The sequence below is a fragment of the Carcharhinus amblyrhynchos genome, chromosome 10 (assembly GCF_965287045.1).
Source record: "Carcharhinus amblyrhynchos chromosome 10, sCarAmb.v2.hapA, whole genome shotgun sequence".
Classification (NCBI taxonomy): Eukaryota; Metazoa; Chordata; class Chondrichthyes; order Carcharhiniformes; family Carcharhinidae; genus Carcharhinus; species Carcharhinus amblyrhynchos.
In genome coordinates this window covers 49,809,934-49,822,126 of record NC_137333.1, presented here as the reverse complement: position 1 = coordinate 49,822,126, position 12,193 = coordinate 49,809,934, and the positions used below count along the sequence as shown (strand labels likewise).

General features: G+C 46.9%; 1 pseudogene; it reads left to right on the top strand.

The window, feature by feature from the left end:
* The first annotated feature begins 2,620 nt into the window (after positions 1–2,620).
* On the top strand, positions 2,621–3,297 carry LOC145349283 (protein CDV3 homolog; annotated as a pseudogene).
* Positions 3,298–12,193: the final 8,896 nt, after the last annotated feature.

Genomic DNA, 12,193 nt, shown 5'->3' with positions numbered 1-12,193 from the left:
TCTAGCACGCAAAAAACAAAACTTCTCTGTATATTAATCCATGTGACAATAATAAATCAAATCAAATCAAAACAAATAAAATTCTGCAGTCCTCCTGAAAACTGCTGTTCCTTCTTAAATTTAGATTTGTCCTTTGTATGAAAGCTGAGAAACTGGGGGCTTCAGTTTGAAAGTTCATTAAGGCTGGTTTGGTGTCAGGAGCAACTGAATATTCAGATCTGACAAAAAACAGAAGTGTTCGGGAAGAACGGATTGATCTGTCCTTCTCAAGACAGATAACTCTCTGCCAGGTCATTCTGTGGTGAGCACGACACATCTGATAATGTACATCAGAGTGAGGAGGGAACGTCCTGGCATGCGGGGGTCTGCCGGAGATGAGGACTCAGCTGGCCTTGTATATCTCCTTTAAATTCACACCTGAATCATGTGCCTGTGAAAAGTTGCCTCAAAGTGAGTGGAGGAATGACAGGTGCTCATGTCTTGATGACAGCCCAACCATCGTGTCACTGACAGCCCATGTCTCCCCCTCCCTTGAGAGGGTAGTGGGTGCCTGGAACTCGCTGCCCGGGGAGTTCGCAGATGCAGATTTCATAATGACCGTTAAGGGGCATCTTTACAGCTATGCTAGTTAGAAAGATATTTAAGCACCTTAATGTTTTCTGTTCACAAGTTTTTATGTTAGAACATCAAATTTTTAGTACCTTTATTGCAAATAGATTGTTTTTCACCACCCATCTGTGACTAATTTGTCTCAGATTTGGCTCAGATAGGAATTCTCTTCCATTGATGATTGCCAGAAGGATGCTTCATATTGATGTCAGTTGGGGAGGCCCCTCAATGTTGTGTCACTGAGAAAAGGAAGCTATTGGTTCCGCAGACCCCCTGAGCAATCCCTCTTGTCCCCCACCCACCCAGCCCAGGGCTCTATATGGGGGTTTCAGATCACTTGCCCACTGCACAGATGTGGACCCAGGTGCCAGCGTGCATGTGGATCCCAGGTAGGAGTCAGACTTGTTTGCACCAGGACATCATCATAATGGTGCTTAGCGAGTCATCATCATCCTCCTGCCTGCCAAAAAACTATTGACACAGATTACCCAGGCCCACCACTCTGGTGTAACAATGTTACAGGAGATAGAAGGATCTTCAGGGGGAGGTGGGGGGTGCAGGGGTGGAACCCACAGACACAAACCCTAGTGAGTGAACCACCTGGTGATGAGGGCCTCCCCTGCTGCCCTTGCATGCTTCATTTGCTCTGCCAGCCTTCCAGCGCATGGTTGGTATTTCTCCTCCTTACTAAAACCATATGAACTCACGGAGTTCATATCCTTCCATACCCATCCTATTCATGTATTTGTCTAGATGCCCCTTAAATGCCCCTTTCGTATCTGCTCCCACCACCTCCCTGGGCATTCCAGTCTGTGTAAAAAACTTGTCCTGCACATTTCCTCTAAACTTTTCCCCACACACCTTAAAGCTATGTCCCCTAGTACTTGATTTTCCTACCCCAGGAAAGATCATCTGTCTATCCACTCTGTCCGTGCCATTCATAATCTTGTGAACCTCTATCAGGTCACTCCTCTGCCTCTATTGTTCCAGTGAGAACAAACCGGTTTTATCCAATCTCTCTAGCTAATACATTCCAGATGAAGCAACATCCTGGTGAACCTCTCCAAAACATTCACCTCCTTCCGGTAGTGTGGTGACCAAAATTGAACACAATATTCCAAACAAGGCCTAACTAAGGTTTTGTACAGCTGCAACATGACCTGCCAGTTTTTATACTCAATGGCCCCTCCGATGAAGGCAAGTATGTTGTATGCCTTCTTGACTACCTTATTCACCTGCGTTGTCACTTTCAGATCCTCTGATGACATAATTTCTCACATGGGCACCCATTTAAATGATTGTACTTGTTTTATACAACATGTTATCTTAACAAATTAACTAATATACTTTCACAACTAAGCCCAACTCAGATGGAGTGGGCATGTAAGAAGGTAAAACCTCCAAGATGGTAATGTTCACACAACTTAAGCCCGGATAGCACTCGCAAGGTGGGCTGAGATTAAAGTTCAAGCACTCTTGAAAGGAAACTTCAGGAACTGTAACATCCACCATAAACTGGGAGAAAAACACACAAGAAAACTACATGAGGATTTCTCTCAAGTTGTAACATATCCTTTGAGCAGTTTAGAATACAGGCACCAAAGGATAAAAGGCCAACAAAAACAGAGAACCTATTCTTGTTTACACTATGGAAAACCATGATAGTCTACCATCAGGCTCCACAGCCATGCTACAATGCAGAGGTGGACTTACAATGAAACACATGGTGGCTAGGCATAAGGCCCCATCAATAGAGGGGCCCCAGGCTGGTTGGTGGCTGCAGGGGCACCAATCTGAACCAGATAGCTGAGCTATCAGCAAGCAATGCATAGCAATATCGGATTCTGGTTGAGTCCCTGCAATGTCAGCTGAGGCCTCTGCTCCTCACCCTGGCTCCAGACCCATGCTTGCCCACTGCCACAGCCACCATTGACATCTCTCTCATGCTGTAGTGGTGGCTCTCTCTAAAGCCATGCCAACAATGGTCCCTGGAGTGGTCAGGAAGGTGAAAATGGAAAAAGAGTGGGTAACGAAGAGTGAGTGTCAGAATCCCCAACAGGAGCAGTTCAGGAAGGATGAAGCATGGTAGGAGTTTGACTTGAGCAAAAGGAAGTTGACCTGGAGTGGATCATTGAACAGGGAATCAGGTCTCGGCCGAAGCCACACATTCACAGTCATCCTGGGCTTGATGATGTGGGAGACAGGGTGGCAGGGTGGGAGAGGGACCAGGATCCAGCCAGAGAGTCGATTACAATGACTTGAGAATTCTTGCCTTACTAATTAGTGCTGAAAGAGAGAAAAATGTTGAGAAGAATTAAGGAAGATCAAGGTGAAGATAGTGGAGAATAATTTGTAAAGAGAAGGAGAAAGGCTGTCAAGCTCTGGAAAAAATAACTCCAGCGCCTGCTGTTGTGTTTGCAGAAAACCTAGAATCAAAGCCATCTGGCACCTATCAGCATCCTGCAGCCAGATTGGGTAATGTGAGACGAACTCATCACAAGGACCACCAGAGATTCATAATAATGAGTTTCCATCCCTTCAAACTCCTGAAACACACGTTTAAACCAGAAAAAATAGAGAAATGGAAAAGAGACAGTGAAATATAGAAACAGATCCAGAGAGGATGGTTCTAAAAGTCAGTCTGTTCAGCTAGAGCTTGGCAACCAGTTTGCTCTTGGGGAGCAGTAAGTATTGGTGCATATTTTATAGACTGGTGCTCTGTATCCCATTCCAGGTAACTAATCTACATGGAACCCATCTGTCTTCACCCTACAATGCCAGAAAGATTTTTAATTGGTCTGGTATAGACTTTTGTGGGCAAATGAGGCATCTGCAAGGCATCACGGGAACTGTAAGTTTGAAGCACAATAACTGCTGTCAGCTGCTCCAGACTGGAACTGGGAAAGGGTTTGAATGAAGTGTCAGTCACTTTTGGGACGATGGTTTTGGATAATGATTAAAAATGCAGCCACTAAGTGGTCCATTTGTTTATTGTCCTGCTTCCTATTTGAATGTTGAGCCTCTCAAAGGTGACTATCTCCCTGATCAGTCTTTGCTGCTTCTTCAACCAATGTTGGTTTATGAAGGAAGGGGTGAGCAGGATCCCAGACAGAGAGGACAGGATCCAAGGGGCCCTCTTCATTCCACCAGGTAAAATCTGATTTTAATGACATTTGCATTTAAATTTTATTTATTAGTATCACAAGTAAGCTTACATTAACATTGCAATCAAGTTACTGTGAAAATCACCTAGTCACCACACTCCAGTGCCTGTTCAGGTACACAGAGGGAGAATTTAACATGGACAATGTATCCATCCATCCAGCCTGTGGGAGGAAACCAGAGCACCCAGAGGAAACACACGCAGGTGTGGGGAGAATGTGCAAACTCCACTCAGATAGTGATCCAAGCTGGGAATCAAACCCAGGTTCCTAGCACTGTGAGGTAGTAGTGCTAACCATTGTGTCATCGTGCCATCCCATTTCAAATGCTAAGTAGTTGTTGGTCTTACATTAGCCAATGTTTACCCTTCAAGAATGAGGGAAGTTGTGCCGTCAGATTAGAATTTTACACTTCCAATTAATATTGCTAAATGTGCTGATGTGAACATTTATCAGTAGCTCGAAAAGCTTCCTAAAAAGTAACTTATGTTGGTAGATGCTTGTTCATGTGTGCAAATTTAAGGCAGGCTACAATATAAGTTGCAAAAAGAAATCAGATTTTTGAAAATAATTAAAATTCCCTTTATATTGTGTTAAAAATGTAAAATCTCAAAATTCAAATTGAGTTGTTTCTCACTTTAAATACAATTATTTAAATATTCTTTCCTATAGCAAAAGTAGTAGGAACCTTAATTTTTAGAAAAAGTTTTTTATAGAAGAGATCCAGTTATGTGATTAAATTATCCTGTCCCATCCACTGTGGGAATCACAGTGGGCAAAACAGAAAATTCAGGGGAAAACTCAAGGGTCTGTTGACCTCGGACAGAAATTTCCGGTCTTGGGGCTTACATGGCTTGAAAATCCCACCTGTATTATTTGGAATGATTGGATCTGAGCACTTTGTCTCCACACAGTGTTAGGGCACAGCCCAGTGTTTAGATATCAGGAGCATTAGAAAGCAGAATGTGAGGAAAACTCGGAATACATTTGACATTAAATTTAAAATCAGGTTTTACCTAATGGGATGAAGAGTGTCCCTCAGACCCAACGCCTCTGATTGGGATCCTGATCATCCCTTTCTTCATAAACCAGCACTGTTGATAGAAGCAGCCAAAGATTGATCAGAGAGCGAGTCACCTTCGAGAGGCTCAACATTCAAATAGGAAGCAAGAGTATAAACAAATGGACTGCTTAGTGGCTGCATTTTTAATCTTTACTCAACGTTTATTGAACTTCAGTGGGATCTCCGGTAACGTGACTTGGATTTCAATTACCTTTTTATCATATAAAACACTGCACTGGCATAGCCACAGAGAAGGTCTTGTGGACTTAGCTCTACTTAATTAAATAGAATTACATGAAAGTTCAAAATTAGACATTTGACTGTGTTGGTGTTTATCCTCCACAGGTACCATTGTCCTAATTCCATGAGTCGACCTATCCTTTTTGCCTCTTTCCTTCTGTCACCAGTATAATGCATGTTTAAATTTGACATGATCTCTGTGTTGCTTACCTCTGGTACTGCATTCCACTGATTCTATAGAAAGAAAATTGTATTTTCTTTCCACCCTAAATCTCTTAAATCTAATTTTCCATCAATTTGCTGTTTGTTCAAGACCCATCACCATGTTCCTAGCTACTTCATTCTGAAGTGTCATAACTTAAAACATTTTTATTAAATCATTCTGTTTCCTTTCTGTTTGAAATAAAGCACTTGAAAATGTTTCAATTCTTTCTTTGTTTATATATTCCTTCAGCCTTGACAATATCTTTGTGAAAACATTGTACACCCTTTGTTGCATCCACATTTTTTTTCGGTGAGGAGTCGAAAACGGCACAAAATGTCTAACTCGAGTACCCTAGATAAATTTACCACTACAGCTCAATTTCTATGTTCTATGCCTTTTGTCATAAAACCAAATATTCCATCGGCTTATGCATTACCTTTTCTTTTATTATTACTGACCACCCCTGGTTTATTTCCAGATGTGGAGATGCCGGCGCTAGACTGGGGTAAACACAGTAAGAAGTCTCACAACATCAGGTTAAGTCCAACAGATCCAACCTGTTGGACTTTAACCTGGTGCTGCATTATTTCCAGATGACAGCACCAAATTAATAGAAGGTAAATTTATGAGTCCATGCAAAATCTGATTTTTTTTAACCTTTTATGGACTTCAGGCTGTTATCAGAATGATTCAATTAAAAGAAATGCCATTACAGTTTCCTTGGATACAGCGAGCTGAATTTTCAGCAATTATAAAGGCTTCAAGCTTTTGGACCACATTTGGATAGCAGTCTGATTGGGTAAATGGTACACTGGCAGGGGAGATCTTCCAGGAGGTGACAAACTATGGTCACCTCCATTTTTGTGATCCAGTTAAGGATTGCAGGCAATGTAGGGAGGCATTGGGAGGGTTCACAGCAATGCCTGCTAGGCAGCCCCACAGAGAGAGCTTTTAGTATTTTTATATTTTATACAGTGAATATGAACGAATCCCTGAAGCCAAGCCCAATCCTCCTCATTTGCTGAGTTTAAGGTGATTATCTGCCATTTAGTCAGTGAAGGGACAATTTTCCAATGTGCACCATTGTTTGTGTCTCTCCGTAAGAGCATAAGGGATTTGTATTTAGGCCCCATTGATGGGATTGGCTACACAGTGGCTCTGACTGGTCCGAACTATATTTTGCAAGGACCGTTTTTGCCAGCGTACTTCAAAGCCTGCCATTTGACAGATGGAGTTTGTCACAAGGAACTTGCTTGTGACTTCCCATTTTCCCATTTCTTGATCTAAAGAATATTTGCTGATAGACCTTGTTCAGGATGGTTGCTCCATATGAGGCTCTGTAGTGCGAGGCAGGCAGTGGGTAAGTTGAACAGCTCATCATTGAGCGGTAGGTGAGCTGCAGCACGCATGGTTTCAAACAGCTTTTGAGTTTTTGTCAATTGTAGAATGCATGAGAGGGTGATGTTTGTCAGAACAGGAAGCCAGACAAGGATGTTGAATTATTATGGGCATTCAGTTGATAATACGAGAAATGTTAGTGATAACTTTTTCCAGAAAGATGCACAGTACTCTGCTGCAGAGCATGATAGGGCACATGCTGAGGTCCAGATTGGTGTGACGCAGCACCCCATATAGATCCAGCGAGTTTGGTTGGGAGATTAGTTTTGGTTTTGATCTTTGCTGCTGTTTTCTTAAGATGTTCCTGGAAGGACAAAGTCCTATCTAGAGTCACTCCCAAGTGTGCTGAGTTGGGATCATGCTTTAATCTCTGCCAGTCATGTAGATACACAATTCTCTTTTGCCACTGGCATCGTAGAGGTGGAATACACTGGATATGGTTTTAGAGGTGGATTCAATGTGTGATGCCATGTGCTGTGGAGCATAGAAGGGTGAAGCTTGAGTGGCACAACAGATGTCATCAGCATAGATGAATTTGTAGGATATGGTGGTTGACAGGTCATTTGCCTATATGTTGAATAGGGTTGGGGCTAGCACTGAGCCCTGTGCTTTAGCCAGCCTTTCCCATAGACATCCCCCTTGCCCAGCGTGGACCCTGTATCGTTTGTTGTGAAGCAGTGTTTTGACAACTGTCCAGGCCTAGCATGGAAGAACTCTGGACAGCTTTAGGAGCAGACCTGTGTGCCACACTCTACCATAAGCAGCTGTGAGTTCTAGTAGCACTATGCATGTCTTCCGGTTCTTCTGGAAGCCATTTTTGATGGAGGTGGTAAGTGCCAGCACTAGATCACATGTGCCACGTCCCCAACAAAAAATAGCTTGGTCAACACTAAGGATGGTCTCTCTCTCTCTCTACCTCTGGAGCTGTGTGTTGCAGGATAAGATACTCAGGTATTTTATCAGGTTTTGGCATGGCATTGATTTTTGCCGTATGCCACACCTTGAGCTGATTATTCTTGTGCAGAACTGAAAAAGCCAGGCACAGGCAGGGCCCGATTTTACCATCAAGTTCTGCCCATTTTCAGGCACAAAAACTTGTTAAAGTCAGGCATGAGGCCAGTAGAGCAATCCGTGCCCACCTCTGCACTTGTTCTCCCATTATCAAGGCCTGAAAATGGACACAGTCGTCTTGCAGGACTTGGCACCCAGAGATGAAGGGGACACCCACTCTCGGAGGCTGTCAGATTGACAGCCGCTCTTAACTTTTCTACGACTGGCTGCTTCCAGATCCCTAGCGGAGATGTATGTAGCATTTCCCAGTCAGCTGTGCACACCTGTGTCAAGCAGGTCACTGAAGCCCTGTATGCCTGGACTGGGCAGTACATTAAATTTAACCTGGACCAGGCCCAGCAGGAAGCCCAGGCTGCAGGGTTTGCAGCCATTGCGGGGATGACTAACGTACAGGGAGCCATCGACTGCACACACATCGCTCCCAATGTCCCCCTACAGAATCCACGAAGATTCATCAACAGAAAGGGGTTCCACACACTGAATGTGCAACTGGTGTGTGACCATAATTTATATATCATGCACGTCTGCGCAAGGCATCCAGGCAGCAAGCACGACAGCTTCATTGTCAGAAGCTCGGACATCCCGGAGGTATTCGAGGAGGAGCCCAGGCTGCAGGGTGGCTCATGGGTGATATGGGTTACCCGCTTCAGACATGGCTAATGATGCCTGTGCAGAGGCCTGTGTCTGAGGCGGAGACCCGCTATAATGAGGCCCATGTAGCCACCAGCGCGATATTGAAGAGGTGCATTGGGTTCCTCAAAATGAGATTCTGGTGCCTGGACCGATCTGGTGGGGCCCTCCAATACAGCCCTCTGGTCTCTTCCCGCATTGTGCGTTGTGCCTTGTACAACCTGGCTCTGCAGAGAGATGACCTATTGGGGGAGGAGGAGGAGGAGGAGGGCTTGGAGGCTGACCAGCTGGGAATCGCTGGCAAAGAGGCTGACCAGCAGGAGGAGGAGGAGGAAGAGGAGCACACCAAGGAACTCCACCCAGGCGCTGGAGGGCTGGCAGCTCGAATGAGGCATGCGAGGGCAGCTAGGGAAGCTCTGATCACCAGGCGGTTCAGTCGCTAGGCGGTGTGCCTGTGGGTACACCCCCAAATTCCTTGCCCCATTGCCTGTGATGCACGTGGTGGGCGTTTTCTGGAGGCTCTGGACCTTGAGGGCCCTAGCTGGCTTCCAGTGTCTGAGATATTTCCATGACACTCTCTTCATCCCGCTGTCCCTGAGATGGCCCCATGTCAGGAAGGGCAGAGTCAGAAGATGTAGCCACAGCCACAATATCCTGGCTGGAAGGCTCTAGCATGATATCGATCCCATCCTCGTCCCTTAGGGTTCCCGTGGGCCCGTAGGCCACTCCATGGGATGGTAGTGCTTCTGCTAGAAGCTCCAGCATCACCTGGCACTGTCAGTCCTAGAGGACCACCCGCATCCTACGCCCTCTGTGATGGCCTCCTGAATCGGAGGGCCACATGTCAATGGCCGCAGCAAGTGCCTTCTGAGACTGGGCCATGCTCTGCAACTCCTCAGCCATGACCCTCTGTGACTGGGCCACATTCTCAAGGGCTGCTGCTGTAGCCCGCTGTGTCTCAGCGCTGTACTGCTGAGTCTCCTGCAAACTCTCGAGCCTCTCAAGCCATGGGCTGCAGAATCTTGAGAAGCCTGTCCAGTGCCTCATCTGTGACCCGCTGTGACTCAGCCATGGCCATCTGAGACTCTGCCATGGCCATCTGAGACTCTGCTGTGGCCTGCTGTGACTCAGCCATCGCTTGGAGCCTGCCACTCATGGTAAGGATCCCCTGCCCCAGGCTTTCCACTACAGACACCACCCTTGAAGTGTTAGCCTGGGAATCATGCAAGTCAGGCAATAGCTGGTCCACCTGAAAGCTTTGGGATTCCTTCCAACAGCCTCACAGTCAGTCCAGTGTGGCCATCAGCCCCTCCTACATTCCCTGGATCTGTTGCTGCATCTCCAGCAGCTGAGGGAGAGGCCCAGCATGTAGCCTGGGGCCAGCTGAGTCCTCAGCTCTAGCAGGCCCTTCTCTACCCGATGTACATCAGCAGATGTGTTGTGCTCACCAGGGAATGATCCAGAAGCCTCAACACTAATTGGACACACCGACGTGTCAGTATCTGGGACGGTGAGTTGTGAGTGGCAGCTGAAGCCTGACAAGGAGGGGCCTGGAGGCCAGATGGTCCCGGTGCGTCTGCTCCTGACCCTGCAACATAGGACACAAGATTAAGTGCAAGGGAGAGAGAGGAATCCGGGATGAAAAACACATGATTCACATTTCTCAATTGAACATGGAACAAAGCACCAAGAAAATTACATCATAGGAATAGGCCCTTCAGCCCTCCAAGCCTGCAGCAACCAAGCTGCTCATCTGATTTGTAATCCTCTGTCCTTCCGGGGACTATCTGCCTCTATTCCTATCCCATTCACATAGCTGTAAAGACACCCCTTAAAGATCACTATCGTATCTGCTTCCATGACCTCCCCGGCAGCGAGTTCCAGGCATCCACTACCCTCTCTGTGCAAGTAAACATACCTCGTACATCTCCTTTAAACCTTGCCCCTCATGCCCGATACTTGTGTCCCCAAGAGGTTGCCTCAAATTGAGTGGAATAGTGACAGGGTGCTCACTTTTTGACTCCAGCCTGACTATGCTGTCGCCGATAGCCTGCATCTCCCCTTCTCTTGATAGCTCCAGTATCCGGTCCTCAAAGGGGCTGAGCACCCAGACGCCTGCCTCACCACCCCCTGTCTTCGCCCTCTTCTGGCGTTCTGGTCAGTTTTCCCCTGTGGGGACAGAAGGAGCCATAAAAGAAATGATGGTGTGAGTCTTGCAGAGTATCAGGTGGTGACCCTGAGAGGACAAGTGCAGTGGGGCTCTTGGGGAGGATAGGAAGGAGGTGCTGGGGGTCAGGGGCTGGAAACATGCAGAGTGCTGGAGATGGGATAATATGGGGGAGATTTGGGGAAAGATGCTAGATGGGGTTAAGCATTCATTGTTGCTACCCAGATGAGGTCATAGATCTTCTTGCAGTGACTGCCTCTTGGACTGCATTTCCATCAGCCCCCCTGGGTCTGCATCTTCCAGGGAGGAAGAGGGTGTCTCACCTCGCCTCTATTGCATCCAGCAGCCTCCCCAAGTCACCTTCAGCGATTTGGGGAGCTGGTCATGTGCTTATTTCATCCAGGAGTGCCTAGTTGCCCCTCATTAGGGCAGATCAGCTGCAGGCAGTTTGGCAGAGCATTCCAGCAAGTTCCATGCAATTTGCTTGTTAGCATTGAAAGGAAGGCAAGTGAGCACTTGCAGGTATGCTGACGGGGAGGAGGGGCTGGGGGGTGGATCAGTGCCTCAATGATTGAGGACAGGGGAGAGAGAGGGAGGTGTCACACAGCCATCAGAGTCTGGAGGAGATGGGGGCCTTGAGTGGGAGGGTCTGGGGTGGGGGGAGAAGGGGGATCAATCTGCCTGATATCGTTAAGGTGGAGGGGAGAGGGTGGATCTCTCTGTCTGAGATCAGTGGAGGGAAAGGGGCGGTGTCTGCTGCCATTCTGCCCAAGATCAGTGGGGGGGGAAGGGGTGTCCACTGCCACTCCGCCTGAGATCGATGGGGGAAAGGAGGCATGATCGGTCTGGATGGTGGGAGGGTGCAGGGGATCAGGGAGGTCAGTAATGTTGTGGGGATGGGACAATGTCTGTGGGGGTTGGGGGACGCATCATCCGGCCCATGAGAAATGTGGCAGAGGAATATTATTCTATCATATTTTTTCTGTGCGTGCGCAGTTGGAGATGCCGATTGGAGCTGCAGGGTTTCATTAATCCCCACCCACAGGCTTGTGCAGCGTGATTTTGACTCACTGATATGCACTCTGCTGCAAAAATATCGGTGAGTCAAGAGTGCACATGGGGGTGCCTGAAAACGGGACTAAAAATCACTGAAACACTTCCAATTTCAAGCCTGTCCGGCACTTAGAATCAGAGTGGTAAAATAAGGTCTGCAGAGTTGTTTCAGGAACTCTGCAGCATTGTTGTCATATTCTGCTGCTTTTCCACATTTCAGGTCCCTTAATGCTTCCTCCAGTTTTGTGATCTTGAAGCGATCAGGACTGTCATTTTCAGCATGTTACTGGCATTTGGTTTTCCAATTCATTCCGGGTGACGCTCTTTATTTCCTTTTCCAGTGATGTCCATTGAGCAGATAGCTGGCAACGTGTTTCTGGGTGATTGGTGGGTGTTTTAATGTCAGTGATTTTTGGGTTGCTCCAGGGTGACAAGTGAAGCTTCAACAATTCCGACTAGAATGGGTGAAATTGAGCCCTAGTACCATTTCATAGAATCATAGCATCGTTGGTTCCCATTGAACCTGCACAACCATAATCCTACCCAGGCCCAACCCCAGAGCCCCATGCATTTACCCTAGCTAGTCTCCCTGACAT